General features: G+C 39.0%; 1 long non-coding RNA gene across 1 annotated transcript in view; it reads left to right on the top strand.

Moving 5' to 3' along the window:
• LOC148123987 (uncharacterized) overlaps positions 1-17,447 on the top strand; it is an 81,493-nt gene that overhangs the window by 53,191 nt on the left and 10,855 nt on the right. Inside the window, exon 2 of the long non-coding RNA XR_015740231.1 lies at positions 3,571-3,714. This is a non-coding gene — a long non-coding RNA (uncharacterized LOC148123987). The remainder of the gene's footprint in view (positions 1-3,570; positions 3,715-17,447) is intronic.

The following is a 17,447-nucleotide window of genomic DNA, read 5'->3' as shown; positions in this document are numbered from 1 at the left end:
TTTTCCAAATTGATTTGTATCATAAGCAAATTGGGCAAAGGAAAGCTGATATGTCAGTCACTCTGATGTGTTCTCTGAAATCTTATTCTTACACCTCTTATTTTAGACTGGCCTCTATACAGTTTTTGAGTAAGGAGCGACTTATGTGGTGTTTTTCTTCTTTCCTGATAAGGTCTTTTGAGAATTACGTTTGAATTGTTAAACTATGATAACTGTTGATCTCCCTATAAGAAATCAATGAGTTCATTCCCCCACCCCACCCCCGACTCTATTTTCATGTACAAAACCCTACACCAATTGGTTGGATTCATAACTCATGGAAAGTTAAAATGGTTATTTCAACATAGCTTGCTGAAATATGAGAATCTAGTCACTGTTGTTTAAAAATAATAGTTTTCTGGCTTAGCATTACTTCTAAATTCAGGCACTGTTATTTAACAAGCCCCAGGTAAAATTGAATCCTGGGAATATTGTGAGGTAAAAAGCTAGGTCATAGGTAGCTGCATAGTTTTATATAGATAGGCAGCAGGCAGTTAATATAAACATACAAATAAATAATCAATGGTCTTGATTAATATTTTAGAGGAAAACCACTCAGGAATTCCAGGAATTCATATTTAGATTAAATTTGAAATTAAGAAACAGAAGAAGCCAATTATAATTCATTTTGCTCCTGCTGTCAAGGAAAAAGTGTTGACATGAATGGGAAATCAGTTATCTGGTAATCTTATTTTCTTACAGTAGACATCTATATAGAAAGCAATTTTATTGTCAGGTTTTTAAGTGATGAAATCCATTTAAAAAGAAAAGAACAAACTCCATCTTCCAAGGCAATTTTTTTTATTTAGGAAAAATCAAACTGGCAAAGTCCATGGTAATTCCTGATCTGATACAACCCCCAAAAGTCACATTATGCAATAGAAGTAATTCAATGTTGCTTGATCTCATAAATCTCCACCTCAAGGGGCCTAAGCACGGACAGCTCATTTTCCCATGGGAAGACAAATCACTTAGCCTAAACAACTCTATCTCCACTCCTCCCCACTTAGGAATGTGGCAAGCCTGAAACCCTTCCCCAATGATTGCCACAGAAAAAGTAAGAAAAAGAATATATACTAAGCCTAACTAAAATGGCTACACATATGTCAATTTAGGGCTTGACATTTATGTATCTGCCTGTGTGGAACAGTGGAAGGAACAGTGGAACAGCTTGGAAGGAAGAAAGGAAAGAAGGAAGGAGCTATATCTGCCGAGGAATGGTGAACTGGACAATAAGAGACATTAGTGCTGAAAGACACAATGCTGGATCTGGACTGTGGAAAATTTTCTCTGCAATGAAACAAAAAATATTAAATTATTCATAATGTACTCTGGACAGCTGTGGCATTTTTGTGAATGATTTATTTGTAGTGTCTTGCAAAAAGCCAGGAGCCACAGGATTGTTCTGAGTTCAGATAATGTTAATTAAGCCATTACCTAGTCTCAAAATGACCAAATTTTAAAAATCACTTCAGTGTTTACTTTGAAAAAAAACCTTCTTGTTAAAAGACTGAAATACTTCAAAACTGCAACTCTGGTTGCCTTTTCTGGATGAATTCTTTAATCTATTAAGAAAGGAAAATACAAGTTTAAAATTTTGTAGCAATTTTCTTTTGGGAATATACAGCAAAGTGTTGTTTCAGATTATTATTATTGGCTTTAAAAAGTTTTAAACAGATTAAGAGCTCATATGAATTTGATTTAAGACTCTGAACTTAATGGAAATGATCCTTTCTCTTCAGAAAATTCTCTTGTTTATAAAAAATGACTTTGAAGGTGGGACTTAAGAAGGCAGCTGGTGCTTACTTATCTTAAAAGAAATATTTACTAAATGGATGTAGGAAGTCTTTGAGATTTATTTATTTATTCATTTATTTATTTATATTGGTATTAGAAGGTATTATTGAAGAGGAACAAACTCCAACTGATAATTTGATAAATGATGTTATGCACAGGAATCTTCTCAACTAACCTGGGTAGGCTTAGGAAAGTCAGTGGCATTGGGGGTGGCTTAATTGTTTTATGGCTATGCAAGGACTCTAAACTGATGCCTTATTAATTTAATTCCTTTCTCTGATTCTTCTACACAAGTGGATTTAAAACATTTTAAAAAATGATGTGCAAATTATAAAGAGCAATGTGGATGATTTTCTTTCGTTGAGGAATTTGCTACAGTTGCTGTAATGGAGTTCCAAAAGAGGTCTGATAAAGGTGACAAGAATTTTGATAGAAGAGATAAAGAGACTATGAGAAGGCAGATGTTAGAACTTTCTTAAAGGAATTTAAAGACTGTTGAGAGAAAGAAGAAAGTATATAAAATCTGATTATTTGACCATGATTAAAATAATGGCTGTTTAGTGGTTTAATTGTTTTTCTGACTGGGATTAGACTTGAGATTTTAAAAAATGAAATATGAAGAATTTGTTTAACTAAAAATGGAGATATAAATGTAAAAAGAAGCATTAAAATGTGTTTAGTAAATAAATTATGCTGTTATTTTTGATGATTCTTACTGAACTTTTGCTGATTAATATGGAGATATGAGTTTGTAGAGATGGGCTTATAAAAATGGGATGAAATATGGGATGAAGAGGTGATTTATTATATTTTAAGATAAGTTGTTAATGTTGATTATACTTGTTGGGATTGAAAGAAGTGTTGTCTTTTTCTATCTTTTTGTCTATTTTCTTTTTCTGAAATTTTAATTAAGGTATTTTTTATTAAAGAAAACAATATTTATTAAAAGATAGAAATTGAAAAAGGAAGGTAGCAAAAGGTATATTTAGCTCACTGATTATACACATAGTTGATCAAAAACATGCAGAATCTTGAAAGGCTCAGAAGAATCAATGAGGAAAAAATCGTCACAATCTCAATCATTATTAATGGATGTTCTTTCCATTTTTGTACTGTTCTATGAATTTAAGTTACTGTCTCATGTCACTTCTTCTATCATATTATTCTCATGATTTTTTAATTATAAGCTTTAAATAAACAAGCATTTAGATTCCCAAGAATTAATACAGCCATTATTTATACAATGCGTAGAAAGCCAGAATTTAAAGAAACACATACCTGAATATTTAAATATGCAAAAGTGTTTATGCTGAAATCTAGAGTACAGGTAGTCCTCTATTAAACTGTTCATTTAATGACTATTCAAAGTTGGTACTCAGTGGTACTGAGAAAAATGTGTTTTACAGTCAGTTCTCACAGTATCTGATGCTCACAAGATCAAAATTTGCTTGACAATTGACAAGTATTTACAATGGTTGCAATGTCCTGGGGTACTGAGATCATCATTTGCAACCTTCCCAGCCAACTTTCAACATGCCAAATCAATTAGACAAATTAGAGGTAATAGTCAGGGGTGGGATTCTACTGGTTCTGTCCACTTCTGTAAAACCGGTTGCTATGAAAAGCAGCAAACAGAGAGCATACATAGAACCGGTTCTATGTCTGCTGCTGTTTTGGCCCACCTGCCCACCTGGGCTCTTACCTGACCTTTATTTCCTGCTTTTTCAACTGCAGCTGCTTTGTGCTTTTTCAACTGCTGCACACCTGTGCGCAGCACTGCTCAGTTGTCCAGGCAGCCAGATGACGATGATATATACGCTCGCTCAGCAAAATGTAAAATTACCAAACCGGTAGTTACACCGGTTGGATCCCACCCAGGTAATAGTTGTTCTACTATGACTACCTTTTCTCCTCCACCAGTTCTTTCTTTGAACACTATATTGCTTCCTCATAATTTTTGCCTTCAGTGTTTAAAAATTTCAAATGTTCACTAAATTGTAAAGGTTTTAGAATGCTAAATTGAGTGAATAGAGAAAAAATTTGATTTGTCTTGAGAAATCTTTCTTGTTTTGTTTTTTTGGTATAGCTTAGCCTTTATCTCAATCACTTTAACATGATTGGAAGAAACTTACCCATCTCTTTAATTTCCTTTTTCATGAAAAAAAATGTTATTTTCATAGCAAGAGAAATTAATTCTGCATCAACCAAGTATCTCATCAGATTTTTTTTCATATTCTGGTTTTTGGTTGAAACCCAGCTGCAATTGTCATACTGAAATATTGTGCATTATAGTATCTTTATCATTACCAAATGTTCCCTTATGATTTACATATCCAGCTGTGTCAAAAATATGTGCTATTAGGAGACAGGAAGTGGAGGAGGGTTTCTTAAAATAATTTAGTGGGAAGGAGGGGGAATGAGAAAAATATTTTTAAAAAGGGAAGAAAGATGTAATTGTTGCTATTCAACTTTTAAAGTATTCAATTTTGTGTTTTAATAATTGTCCCAACACTTTTTTTTCAGTTTAATTCATATGTAAAGTCATAAGAGATATAATTTTATCCTTCTTTTGTGACTCAATATAGATTGTTTTTTATTTTCACAAACAGATTAAGTATGTGAAAATAGTTACCCTGATAACTTTGATGCTGAATCAGTAGAGACAACTATGTTAGGAATATGTACTGAGAATACAATAGAAGATGCCATCATTCATAAAATGAACTAAAATACTCCTTTTAAAAATAAACAGTTTTATGTATGCATCAACATTGGCTTGGTTCACACTCTATACAAATATAGTTTTGTGGGGTGAAGTAGCTACTGTAAATTGTAAACCATGATTTAAAACTCATCATATTATATAAACCAAGATTGAGTGGGATTTGGGGTGTGGGTGGGGAAAGAGAACCAGACTGCAGCATCTTTGTAGTCAGTTATAAGAGTGAATGATTGGGAATTCTGCAGCAGCTTTAATTTTGAAAGGGTCATCTGTCATCTTCAAGCTACTAAGTACATAACCTGATGACCACCTGTATTTGCTTTGATGCTTATTTAGAGCAAAAAAATGCATAAAAAATGCTGCCAGATTAGAACTCTCAGTTTAACTTGGGTTTTAACTTGGTACTTGGTAAATTTGAGTACATCCCACATTCAATAAAGAGATTCCGGGAATTCATTAATCTTCCCTTATAATATGAAGACTGAATTAAATGTGATCTTAACTGTGTTACTACAAGTGTTCACTGATTATTTTTTAAAGTGCGCTGGGAAGATGGGGAATGCCAGGAGTCTTATCTATCTTGGGCAACACATTGCTTGTAAGAAATCCTTGTTTGAAAAAAAAGAAGGACCTGAATAGGATAAACCAATATAAATTTGGCACAGAAAGAATGATCTGCAGTGAGTCACCAAGCAGTAATTGAAACTTAATTGTTACACTGGGAAAATAGTGATTTTGAGAAGAATCATTGGAAGAGAAGGGGATTTGGTTTTACATCTTCTCATAAAAAAAGAAACAACAATAACAGAGTTGGAAGAGACCTTGGAAGTAAAGAGATCATAAGCAGATACAGCGAAGAATATCTTACTGGAAGGGAGAAACACAACCTTGCCACAAAATAAATTGTGTAGAAAAATTAGTCTGAGGTAGAGATGACACTTCTATCGAAGTTTAGATTTACTTTGGAATCTCTAAAAATAAAAGAGAGTACAACTAAGAACTAAAAAAAAAAATTACCTAAAGTCCAAAACTGAAAGTGAAAGCAGGTTTCCATAACTGAAGGAATCTGTGGGTTCTATATTACACATCTTACAGAATCAGTAATAAATACTAGGGCAGTTTTCAAAAGAACACCTGTTTCCTGCTTCTTTCAGCTTCCCATAGTTATTCAGATTAGAGGAAGTATCTTTCAGTCGCAAAGAGTGTACACCTATAATGAGAAGTTCTAGCAACTACCAGGCAAAGGGATGCATGTAAAAAAAATTGTAAAAGCATACTACATGTAGTGAAGGTTAAGATGAGGCACATGTTACTTCTTTTATAATGGCTGTGTGCAGTATGTGAATTCTAAATACAATCCTTGGTCTAGTTTTTAAAATTTCTGTTTCTCTCCCTTGATCTGGATAAGTTGTCTTTCAACTTTGTTTCTAATATCCTTCTGATCGGAGCAGCAGTTGGACTCTTCTAAGTATCAATAAGAAGTAAAATACAACCAAAGTAGTTAGCTGAGACACTGGCATGCTATGTCATTAGTAAGAGGAAGGAGGAGTCCCAGATTAGTGGATTCAACAAGAAGTCAGTATCTGCTTTACCTTTTTCTCTTCTCAATTCGGTCATTAGCTTCATTCATGTTTTGCTAACAACTTGCACTTTCTCTGTTATCTAACGCTCACACCAGTTTTCAGGGAAATAATAGGGAGAAGGACATTTATCAAGATACAGGTCAGAATCTGTTGTCTATTAATGGAAATTACTAGTGGCTTACCATTGCATCTAAATCAGAGATGGTATTCAGCAGGTTCTGACCAGTTCTGGGGAACCAGTAGTGGAAATTTTGAATAGTTTGGAGAACCAGCAAATACCACCTCTGACGAAAGATTTTACAGTATCCTTCCCCTGCCACACCCACCAAGCCACACCCACAGAACTGGTAGTAAAACTTGAATGCCACAACTGATCTAAACTTGAATGGAATTTTTTATCCGAAGTTGATGTCAGATAGAGATAGAAAATCACAGTGATAACAAAAGATGCTCTAAGGGCAGCATCTTACTTGTGCTTTGAGTGCATAATGAGTGAAATGGAAACACCAAGGAAGGTGGATAGAGAAGAGTTGCTTCCATTCTGTATATTGGCTGCAACTCACTGAGCCATTTACTCATCAAAGATATTTAAACTTGCTATATTTTGTCACAGTTAACTCATGTGATCATTATTAAAACCATTTTATTCTCCATAGTGCTGCTGCAAGAGTCCAGGCAAGGGTTAACTCCTTCTCCAAGCTTGAAGGACTGAGTCTGTCAAAGCTGTTAAGACCTGCCTCTGTTGCTAGGAAACCCAGATTCTACTCAGCCCCTTACTATACGTGTCTGGCTTCAGCTCTCCCAGCTTTTCAAACATAACGTTTTAATAGGACTTCATTTTTTCCTCAAATTCAACAAGCAGGCTCCATAAACCTCAAGTAGAGCCACCACTGAAACGGACATGACGGGCTTCTGCTCCATTCTGCCCTCATTGCCACGCAGGACCTTTCTGGCTTAAGCACATAGCCACAAGGCTAGCGCCTGGCAACAAGGTGTAGGAACACCACTCCACAGGAATCAGGCTGTGGTAGGCTTAGCTGCAGCCTACAGATGCCACGGTTGATACCATGCCTTGTTGCAGGACCAGCTGGAGTAGCCGTGAGCCTAGGCAGCCAAGGCCGCAGACTTCTGGTGGCAGCATCTGGCAGCGCAATCACTTGCATAGAAGAATCAGGAGCCATTGAGTAATGGTGAGTGAGGATGGGTGGTGGGCCTCCATTTCAAAGTGGAGAAGGCCCAGTTGAAAGGCTCCTTTTTTCCTGGACTTGTGCCCAGCAAACAGGCCTACTGGGTGAACCAGGGCAGGCTCCTCAGTGAATTAACTGAATATAGATAGGCCCAGTGGCAGTAAGACCCTGAAAGAAGGAACCATTCTAGGGTGGTCTCAACCTTCCAGGCAGCAGCCAGAGGAGCAGCAAAAATTAAAGGCAAAGCTGTTGCCTTTAGAAGCCATCCAGAGCAGAAAAAGAAAGCACAGGGCCCTGGAGTAGCTCATCTCCAGAAGCCAGAAGGAGAAGAAGAAACAGAAACCAGTTTCTTCCATTTTAGAAGTTCAGGAAATTTCCCTCCACAATTTCTCCCCTCGATCTCCAACTTCTCAAGGAGAGAGGCCTAGTTGCCAGAATCTGTCTCCAGATGGCGCAAGGGAACAGGCCATTCTACCTACTTTGGAAGGGAGCAAATCTCCCTTTCGGCCCATAGCAACAGCAATGGCGGCTGGTGGTACTTGGTAATAATCTATCCCTAGAAAGACTTGTTGCTGAGGCCTTATATACTCCTACTGCTGCAGGCCTTCACACAGAGTAGGAAGACATTGCCCCTGCCATCAGACAACTTATCTCCCAAAACATCAGGCAGGAATTTGCAGAAGGTTTTCAATGCCTGAGCAGAAACCCTTCCATCTACTCTCATTACCGTGAAGATGGCAGATTATCAGAAGTCAGTTTTGACCTAAAGGCCTAAAGGAACATCCTGTAAGGGGGCAATCAAAGCACAGTGGATTCTCAGTTTCAGAAGAAGGTGAAATGTAAGATCAGGATATTTCTGAGGATGAGGGCCTTAAACCAGAATTATCTGCCTTCACAGGCCTTTTCCGCCCAACATTATTCAAATCCCAGTTATTTAAGACTAAGAGTGCTGTCCAAATGGGGTCTTCTTCCAGCACAGAGGCAGTTCAGAAGATTTCTGCTCCTTGTGACACTCCTTTTGAAGTGCCAACTATGCAGATGGATGTTATCCCATCACCAAAGTTGTTCCTGGACGTCATACCACTCATGGAGTGGTACAAACAGTGCACCACTCCAACATCAGATCACTCCAGGAGTGGGATTCTACAGGTTCGCACCTATTCTCTAGAACCGGTTGTTAACATTCTAAGTAGTTCTGAGAACTGGTTGTCAGAAGAAATTCTGGCCTAATCCTATAAGGAAGGCAGGAAGGAAACATTCTTGTGTTGATTACAGAAACTGCCTCTCCATTAACCCTTATTACATTCTTGGCAGGACTAGACTTCCTGTCTCTGGAACTTCTCTGGAGCTTTTTTTCTTCCTTTTCTGGTACTTTGCTTGTGTGGAGTGACCATTCAAAGTTACAGTGGCACTGAAAAAAGTGACTTATGACCATTTTTCACACTTACGATTGTTGCAGCATCCCTACAGTCATGAGAGGCCAGGCGAGGTGATGCCTGCCTCAATGTTGAGGCAGTGATGTTGAGTTGACCACCCCCAGACAGTCACATGACCACCAAGCCATGCCCACCAACTAGGCACGCCCACAGAACCAGCTGTTAAAAAATTTGAATCCCACCCCGGATCCCTTCCTTGGTAACAATGACCAAAAATTTTACAGTGTAAGCACTGATATGGATTCAGCTCTTCAACTGCCTATGTAGATGCACCTGTGGTTGCTCTGGTCTCCTCTTCCACCAAATGATCTTAGTAGGAGAAGGCGCCGAAGACAAAAAGACCGATTCTTCAGCATTTGCATCAGGCGGCTACTTGGGCAGTGACAGCATCCATAGCGGCCTCATTCTTTACCAGGTGTCAGCCTTCAAGATTTCTTCTGCTGCTATGCATCTTTCTCACTGCATCTTTCTCACTGCTCTGCATCTTTCAGCTGTCATTAGTAACGGGGGGAGGGGGGGATTTGAAGGGAAGAAAGCTGGAGGTGTTACATTCCTGTGCTGTAAATGAGAAGGAGGAGGGGGAGTATGAAATTCTTGTTCTTAAGTTTCTGTTTCCTTGCTCAACTGTCTTTCTACTGCGCAACTGCTAAATTTTATCAAAATATGTCAAGGTCAATGGACAGAAGCCTCATCACCACCTGCAGATGCCCACATGATCACATTCAGAACTTTTTATTGGAGGAAGATTTTGGACTTTGGGGAGTGGGATCAATTTCACCCCTTTGTATATGTGATCTGCGCGCCTAATTTCTTAGATTCAGAATTCTACCTGTAGCTTCCACTTTGAATTTCAGTAAAAGAAAAAACTTTGCTCTAATCTATGGAGTCTGAGTATTTCTTTCTTGGATTTTGAATGGAGCACAGACTGACATTAGGGCATCTTTAAGATGGCTACATCAATTGCAGGAGAAGACTGTGGCCACTAATTTCACCATTCTCAGAAACCCTACGGGGCTAGACAGGACCAGCAGTCTGAGCAGGCCAGAGCAGACAACCTTTTTCAAATAAACGGCTCTTTTGAGATGGAGTGGGTCATCCCTACTGACACTCTAAGTGACTGCTCAACTTCCCTTCCCATTGGGGGCTGGCTGACCCAATTTGCCAATTGATGGGAGGGGATCACTACGGACTGTAAGAGCCGGATTTTCACTAGAGCTCCTATTTATGCCCCTGAGGTTTTTTGTGCCTTGTCTGGTCTCTCAGGACAAAGCTCAACAGGCCCTAATGGAAGCCACCATATGCCCCCTCGTGGACCTCTGTGCAATCAAGGTGGTTCCAGAGAGTCAATGGGGGATGGTTTTTTTACTCCCAACTCTTTATCATACCCAAGGCCTCGGGGGACTGGAGAGCCATCCTGGATCTTAAACGTCTCAACACCTTTGTGGCATACAGGAAGTTCAAGATGCAGTCACTGAGTTCCACCCTTCAGAGCACTTGGGATGGTGACTTCTCACCTCTATCGATTTGATGGAAGCCTACCTTCAAATTTCCATTTGGGCTCCTCACCGTCGGTTCCTTCAGTTTTATTACAAGGGTCAGCATTATCAATATAGAGCCTTTCCTTTCAGTCTTTCATCAGCTCCAAGAGTCTTCACCAAGATTTTGGCAGTCATGGCAGCCTTCCTTCGATCTCTCCCGGTGAGAGTGCAATGTTATTTGGATGACTTATTAGTCCAGTTATCTTCAGAACCCCAAGCCAGGGAAGATCTGCAATTCACCATTTAAGTCCTGCAGGCCCACAGGTTCTCCATAAACATTAAAAAAAAGGTCTGGCTGTTGCATCTGAGGGCAGTAATAGATACCCTTTCTTGCAGTGTTTTTCTTTCCCAGGACTGCCTGATGAGCTTACAGGTGATGGCAAAACAGATAAGGAAGAAGAGAATAATGACCTTGGTCCTCTTGTCAAGGCTCCTGGGGAAGATGGTATCATGCCTCAACATATTTCCCTGGGTTTGGCTCCATTCCAGGGCTCTGCAATGGTTCCTCCTGTCATATCAGAAAGCAAGCAGGAGCCACTCCTTAGAGTCACTGTCCCTACCCCAGGTGATCAGGTCTCTGATTTGGTGGTTATCCCCGGCAATGAGCAGTGAGTGTTTGTTCTGGGAGCCCCATTGCCTCACCGTAACAACAGATGCCAGCTTATTCAATTGGGATGCTCACCTCCTTTCGGAAATGGCTTAAGGTCAGTGGACTCACACAGACAGAGGTTGGAACATCAACTGGCTAGAACTGAGGGTGGTGTTCCTAGCACTCAGACAATTCCAGAACAGTGTGGAAGAGGCTCATGTCCTTATCCTCATGGACAGTGTTGCAGCCAAAGCCCACATAAATTGACAGGGGGGATTCACTCAAGGTCTCGCATGAGAGAGGCCAAGAGGTTAGGCTTCTGGGAAGAATGGCATCTGCTGGCCATAAAGGCAGATCACATCTTGGGAATGGACAGGGTTCAAGCCAACTGGTTGAGCAGGACAAAGATGGACCACATGGAGTGGCGGCTCCATCCATCTTTATTTCAGTCGCAGACTTATTTACCAGTCTGGTAAATGCTCAACTGCCAAGGTTCTACTCCCAGTTTCCAGCCCTAAGGGCAGAAGGAATCAATGCCCTAAGGTGCTGGTGGCCTTGGGGCCTGTTGTATGCCTTCCCACCCCTGCCACTCATCCCCAAGGTGTTAGGGAAATTGTGGGAGGAATGGGCTCAGGTGTTGTTTGTAGCTCCGCATTGTCCGAGGAGGTCCTGGTTTGCAGATCTCATGGGGTTGTTGGTGGCCCAGCTCTGGAAGATTCCTCCAGGCAGGATCTCTCTCTCCCAGGGGGTTCTGGTCCACCCAGATCCCCAGTGTCTACAGTTGACCATATGTCACCTTAGCGAGGCGTATTTTGGAACTGTCTGTTCTGTCAGTCCGAAAGGACCTCTGTATTTTTCACCTGACTGGATCCTGCATTTCTACCTAAAATAAAATCCTGGTTCCACAGGGCATGGGATGTTGTGTTGCCAGACTTTTGTCCTAATCTGAAACATAGGTTGGAAAGGACATGGATGTGAGAAGAGCATTCTGAATATATATTAAGTGGACTGCTTTCTTCAGGAAGTTGGAGTCACTCTTTGTCTCATTCCAACTGGTGAGTCTGGGGAACAAGATCTCTCTGGCTGCTGTGGGTAGATGGATTAGGTCCTATATAGCCAGAGCCTATGAATATAAGGGTCTTCCTCGACCACGCAATATAATGGCACACTCTACCAGGAATGCTGCCACAATGGCAGCCTGGGCCATGCAGGCCTCACTTGGAGAGGTCTGCAGAGCAGCAACTTAGTCCTCTCCCTCTCCTTTTATAAAGCATTATAGATTGGACTCTTTTGCTTCAACCGATGCTGCTTTCGGCAGACATGTGTTACAGCAAGTACTATCAGAGCAGGGATCGCAGGACCGGATGGCTTCCCTCCCATTGGACTTTACACTTTGGTATATCCCTAGCCTGGATTCTCGCAGCAGTACTTTGGAGAAGAGGCATTGGTCCTACCTGAACACGTCTTCTTGGAGTGCTGAGAGAGAATCCAGTCCCATCATCTGGACCATCCAGTCTTGCAAAGGGGAAAAATTGTTTGGGTTTGTTTTTGTCTTGCCTTGTCCTTGGTTGTTTTCTTGTTTTCCAAGGTATATGGACATGTGGAGTCAGTCTCATTGACTTTGCCGAAGCTGGGTTTCCTAGCAACGGAGGCAGGTCTTAACAGCTTTGACAGACTCAATCCTTCAAGCTTGGAGATGGAGTTGCCTGGACTCTCTTGCAGCACCTTGAGAAGATGCATTCAAGTAGGACCAATGCTTCATTCCTTAAATTGTATTAAGCATATTGGATGTTTTTACACTTTAAGCAAAATGCTTAAGAATAAATTATGAAACCAGAGATATACAGAAAATCAATCGCAATCACTTTCATATCCTGCTAGATACTTTCTCAACTAAGGCTGGGTATGTAAACAAAAGTATGGTTGGCTAGTTTGTGGCTTAATTATTGTATGATTTATTCGGTCTGTTCTCCTTCCAAACTATACCTACAGCGAGCACAAAGTTTCTGCAAACTTAATATTACAGCCAAACAGAAGATTTAAAAATGCTGATTTGGAGAATATGTACCTTTTTTCTGTTGAACTAATATTCTTTGGCATGCATATCTATCTGGAAAAGGAGGGCAAGATGAAGATTATAGTGCATTCCATTGTCTCTTCTGAGACTACTACAGCAACAGAGAATCAACCTGATATTATAAGGGACCAAAGGGCGATCGTTCCTAAGTGTGCAGACATTCCATTAAACTCTTTCCATTTTGCCAGCCTTTGGATGTAGGCCAGAACAGGAAACAGAAGCCAGAAGTTTGGCTGGTATTGTGGCCAAATTACTATTTGAATTATTTTATTAATGTAATAGAATCCCGAAAGTACTATATAGGTTTTTCTCTTTTCCCCCTTTTCCATTCTCTACCTTGAATTATGGTAGAACCTACAGTAATTCTAATGTTTTCTCTGTTTATCAGGCTAAAAGAATGCCTTAGTTTTTAATAATCATTTCTGCATAATTTCTTCAAGATAATCTCTATAAATTTGCATTAGGAAAAAGGAAAAAAAGGCAAATGTAACAAAAGACTATGTTGCACAGCCATGGAGCCTTTGCTATTTCTTCAGTTAATTAATGAAGTGTGCAATATGTCTTTCAATAACTCATGAGTATTTCATTGGAATATCTTTTCTAAAACAATCAAAAGGAATGTTTTTTCATTTTTTTTTGTACAAAGCCAATCAAATCATCTTGATGTGTTTATTCCCCTTATCATTAGTGTCTAGTATTAGTTATTGAATTTATTTGATTTATTATTAATTATAGTTTCATTTTTGAATTTCTGAAATACATGAACCTGCCACTTTGGAAAAACCTCAATTTTCAATGCTATGTTGTGCATATCTAGCAAGTATGTTACAATTATGTTATAATGTGTTGTACCTTATGATTCTTGGCATATGTATTTTTTTCTTTTTATGTACACTGAGAGGATATGCACCAAGACAAATTCCTTGTGTGTCTAATCACACTTGGCCAATCAAGAATTAATTAATTCATTCATTCATTCAGTTATGGTTTATTATGTTCTATGAAGCTAGGGAATTCAGTAAATTCAGGCTATAATTAACTGGGTTGCTTAGAAGCAAAAAAATGGAAAAAAAGACTCTTTCCTATATACTTGCTGGATTTGCACCCTGCCTTTCATTCAGGAAGTCAAGGCATGCATAACATTTGGTATGCCCAAATTTTCCCAACAAGAAATATGGTGTGAGATAGATTGGACTGGGACAAAACAAAACAGAAGTCACATGTCAGCTTCTGTGCTGAATTTGGTTTCTCCAGTTCCAGCTTTAACCTCTATACACCCTTGTTCATTGCAATAGGTTTATGGAGATAACACTGAATATTCAAAAGTAATATCTTATAGTTGATGTTTCATTGTTGCTATTTTAATCTTTGTATAATGTTCAGAGTCACTTTTGGAGAATGGCCATTCATACATATTGAAATGAAGGTCCATTAGTCTGAGATTGGTATGTTGCAGAAGTTTATATCAGTACTTTTCTTTCTCTAGTTCAGCTACCTTGGTTTTAAGAAAATAAACTGGTTCATAAAAGGTGAGAATTCACTTCCGCACAATATATTTTCTACTGTCTTAAAACCAGCTCACATGATGCCCATGGGCTTTAAGAATGGAAATTTTGTTCCTTCTAAAACTGCTTCTGTTTATTTGCAACTATATTAAAACCGGGGAAAGGAAATGTTCCTGTTTTGAAATGATGCAATTCTGTACAGCCTGGTCATCTGTGTTCCTTTTTGATGGTGTCCCTTTCTTTTTAAGCAGTTTCCCTTTACACTGCTTCCTGGTTTCAAGGCAATTGTACTTTGCCTCTCACTGTCACTATCACTTTCCTTACCCTGAAAACTTCATATTTCTATTACTGTAGACATTGTTTGGTATCTTCTCCCTGTTCTTCCCATGGTTACAGCTATTAATACCTGATTGCAAAAATTAAAAGAAACTATCTTTTCTTCATGAAAATTTCCTGGCAGAATGAAGTCCACTTTCTCAGATTTTCTGGACCATCAAGGAATGAGGTTATTCTAGTAATTCCAGAATATGGCAACTCAGGGAATGTGCAAAATGTGCCATTTTTCACTTTCTCAGATTTTCTGGACCATCAAGGAATGAGGTTATTCTAGTAATTCCAGAATATGGCAACTCAGGGAATGTGCAAAATGTGCCATTTTTCAGTCTATTAGATAGTAAGATGGAATACAAATTGGTGATCTGTGCGTATTTTTAAACATTTCTAATTCAGAAGAAATGAAAATAATTACAGGTCCTCACTGTTTTGTGAGGAAAGGTAGCATGTGAAAGTGCTCCAAATATCCTTGATGGACAAAAAGTGTTGGATATTCAAACATAACTGAGCATTTTTATATAGTGGCAGCTTAATTACAGAACAATTTGTCAAAAAGATAAAATTGACGTCATCTTATTTATTTATTTATTGGAATTTGTCGAACAAAAACAAGAATAAGAAAATAAAAATACAATAGACAGGGACAATAGGCACATTAGTGCACTTATGCATGCTCCTCTACTGACCATTTAAGTATGAAGCAAGGTCCACAGAAGTCAATTTGTTACTGAAACTGAAAATTTGTAGCTGAGTCAACTGAATCAGGTAAGACACTCCAGACTTCGACAATTCTATTACAGAAATCATATTTTTTACAGTCAAGTTTACACGGAGTTTAAAGTGGTTGTTTGCGTGCTTATTATTGTGATTAAAACAGAAAAAGTCATTTTCAGGGAAAGCATTACTATGTATAATTTTGTATGCAATAGCTAGGTCTGACACAAGTATTGCAGTTCTACGTTCTAAGTTCTAAAACTGAGAATTTCGAGCCTAGTAGCATAAGGAATTCTATTGTGTACAAAAGAATGCAAGACTTTTCTCGTGAAGTACTTCTGAACTTGCTCAATTGTACTTCTGATGACCCAGGGCACAGTACAAGATCACACAAACAGCTGGCAGTTCAAATCATACCTTTATTGCTCCAAAGTTCCCCAAATGCTCCTATGTTTCTGGCAAGACTCAAGCAGAATGATAACAAAATGCCACACAAACCTCAAGCAGCTTCTGCCTGCATTTAGTCCAGCCCAGCGCTGTCTGCACCAAGGCTGCTCAGCAATAAATCCAGAGATATTTGGCAAATCAAGGGCAAATCAATGAGTTCAAGGAACAAAAGATCCAGGTAATTAGTCTAGAATGCCCACCGAAATACAACTGACATTGGTCAGTTCAAATGTCGGCATGCACACTTCAGAAACTCAGCATTTGTTCCCGACAAATGCCCCTCCCCACAGCATCTCCTTAAATCTCCTTCTCCCGGTGTGCCTTGTGAAGATGGGCGAGGCACTCTACATAGACTGCTCCATCTGCATTGATCACGCCTCCTCTCCACTCACTGAGCCCTTGGATCAGGAGTGGGTGGTGCTGGCTCCTTTCCTGAGCTCTGTCCCTCATTTTCCTCCTGCCTCTGTATCTCCTTGCCTGCCGGGAGGTATAGAGTCCTTGCCAGGACTGACTCTATCTTTTCCCAGTTTCCTCCAAGGCCAATGGAACCACCCTCTCAATGTCTGGCATTTCTTGTTCCAGCTCATCTTCCCCCGCAGATTCAGACTCTGATAGGGGCATGACAGTACTGATGCCAGATATATGGTGGGAGTTCCAAACAGTTCAACTATAATCTAAGATTGGTCTAGCATAGGTTTTATAAGCTCTAATTAGCAATAAAATGTTTCCAGAAAAAAAACTTAACAAAATTTAGTTTACAACTCTTAATGTTTATTAGCAACACTGTTATAGTGAACTTTGGAGCATAGATAGTCAGAGATAAGTACACCTAGGTCCTTAACAAAGTGAGGGCCATCTGCTAGATCAATGCCACCAAGCTTAAACTTGACATTCTGATTACTTTACCAATATGTAAGATGGGGCATTTATTAATCAAAATTAATAAATTTAATAAAATCTATTTGCCAAATAGATGATCATTCAGACACATAGCAGAGATCACTTTGCACAACAACAGAATTATCTGTAGAACGGAATAATTTTATGTCATTGGCAAAAAGAATACAATTACTTTTAAGTTGATTGCATAAACCATTGATATAGAGCAAAAAAGTGTGGGACTTAAAATGCTGCCTTGAGAAACACCACTGTGAACTGATGCAGAGTTAGATAGTGAATTCCCTATTTTGACTTTCTGCAGTCTATTAGACAGGAAAGCAGCAATACACTTGTGCAAAGATCCAGAAATGCCTTAAGAGTTTAATTTCAACAGCAGTTTATCCTGTACTACTGTATCAAAAGCCTTACAAAAATCTATGTAAATTCCATCAACAACTTTACCTTGATCAAGGCATGTATGTTTTTACAGTGCAAAAGTTGTAAATCTCCAAGATCCTTTGGATTAAGGTGAAGATTTCTTTATTCCTTTTATTAAAAATATGCTTTGTAATCTGGGCCTTTTAACTTAAAATTTGTTTTT

The sequence above is a fragment of the Pseudonaja textilis genome, chromosome Z, assembly GCF_049901715.1.
Source record: "Pseudonaja textilis isolate UNSWEBS1 chromosome Z, rPseTex1.2, whole genome shotgun sequence".
NCBI classification, from domain to species: Eukaryota; Metazoa; Chordata; class Lepidosauria; order Squamata; family Elapidae; genus Pseudonaja; species Pseudonaja textilis.
Note: the sequence above shows the minus strand (reverse complement) of the source record. Positions and strands in the feature narration are given on the sequence as shown.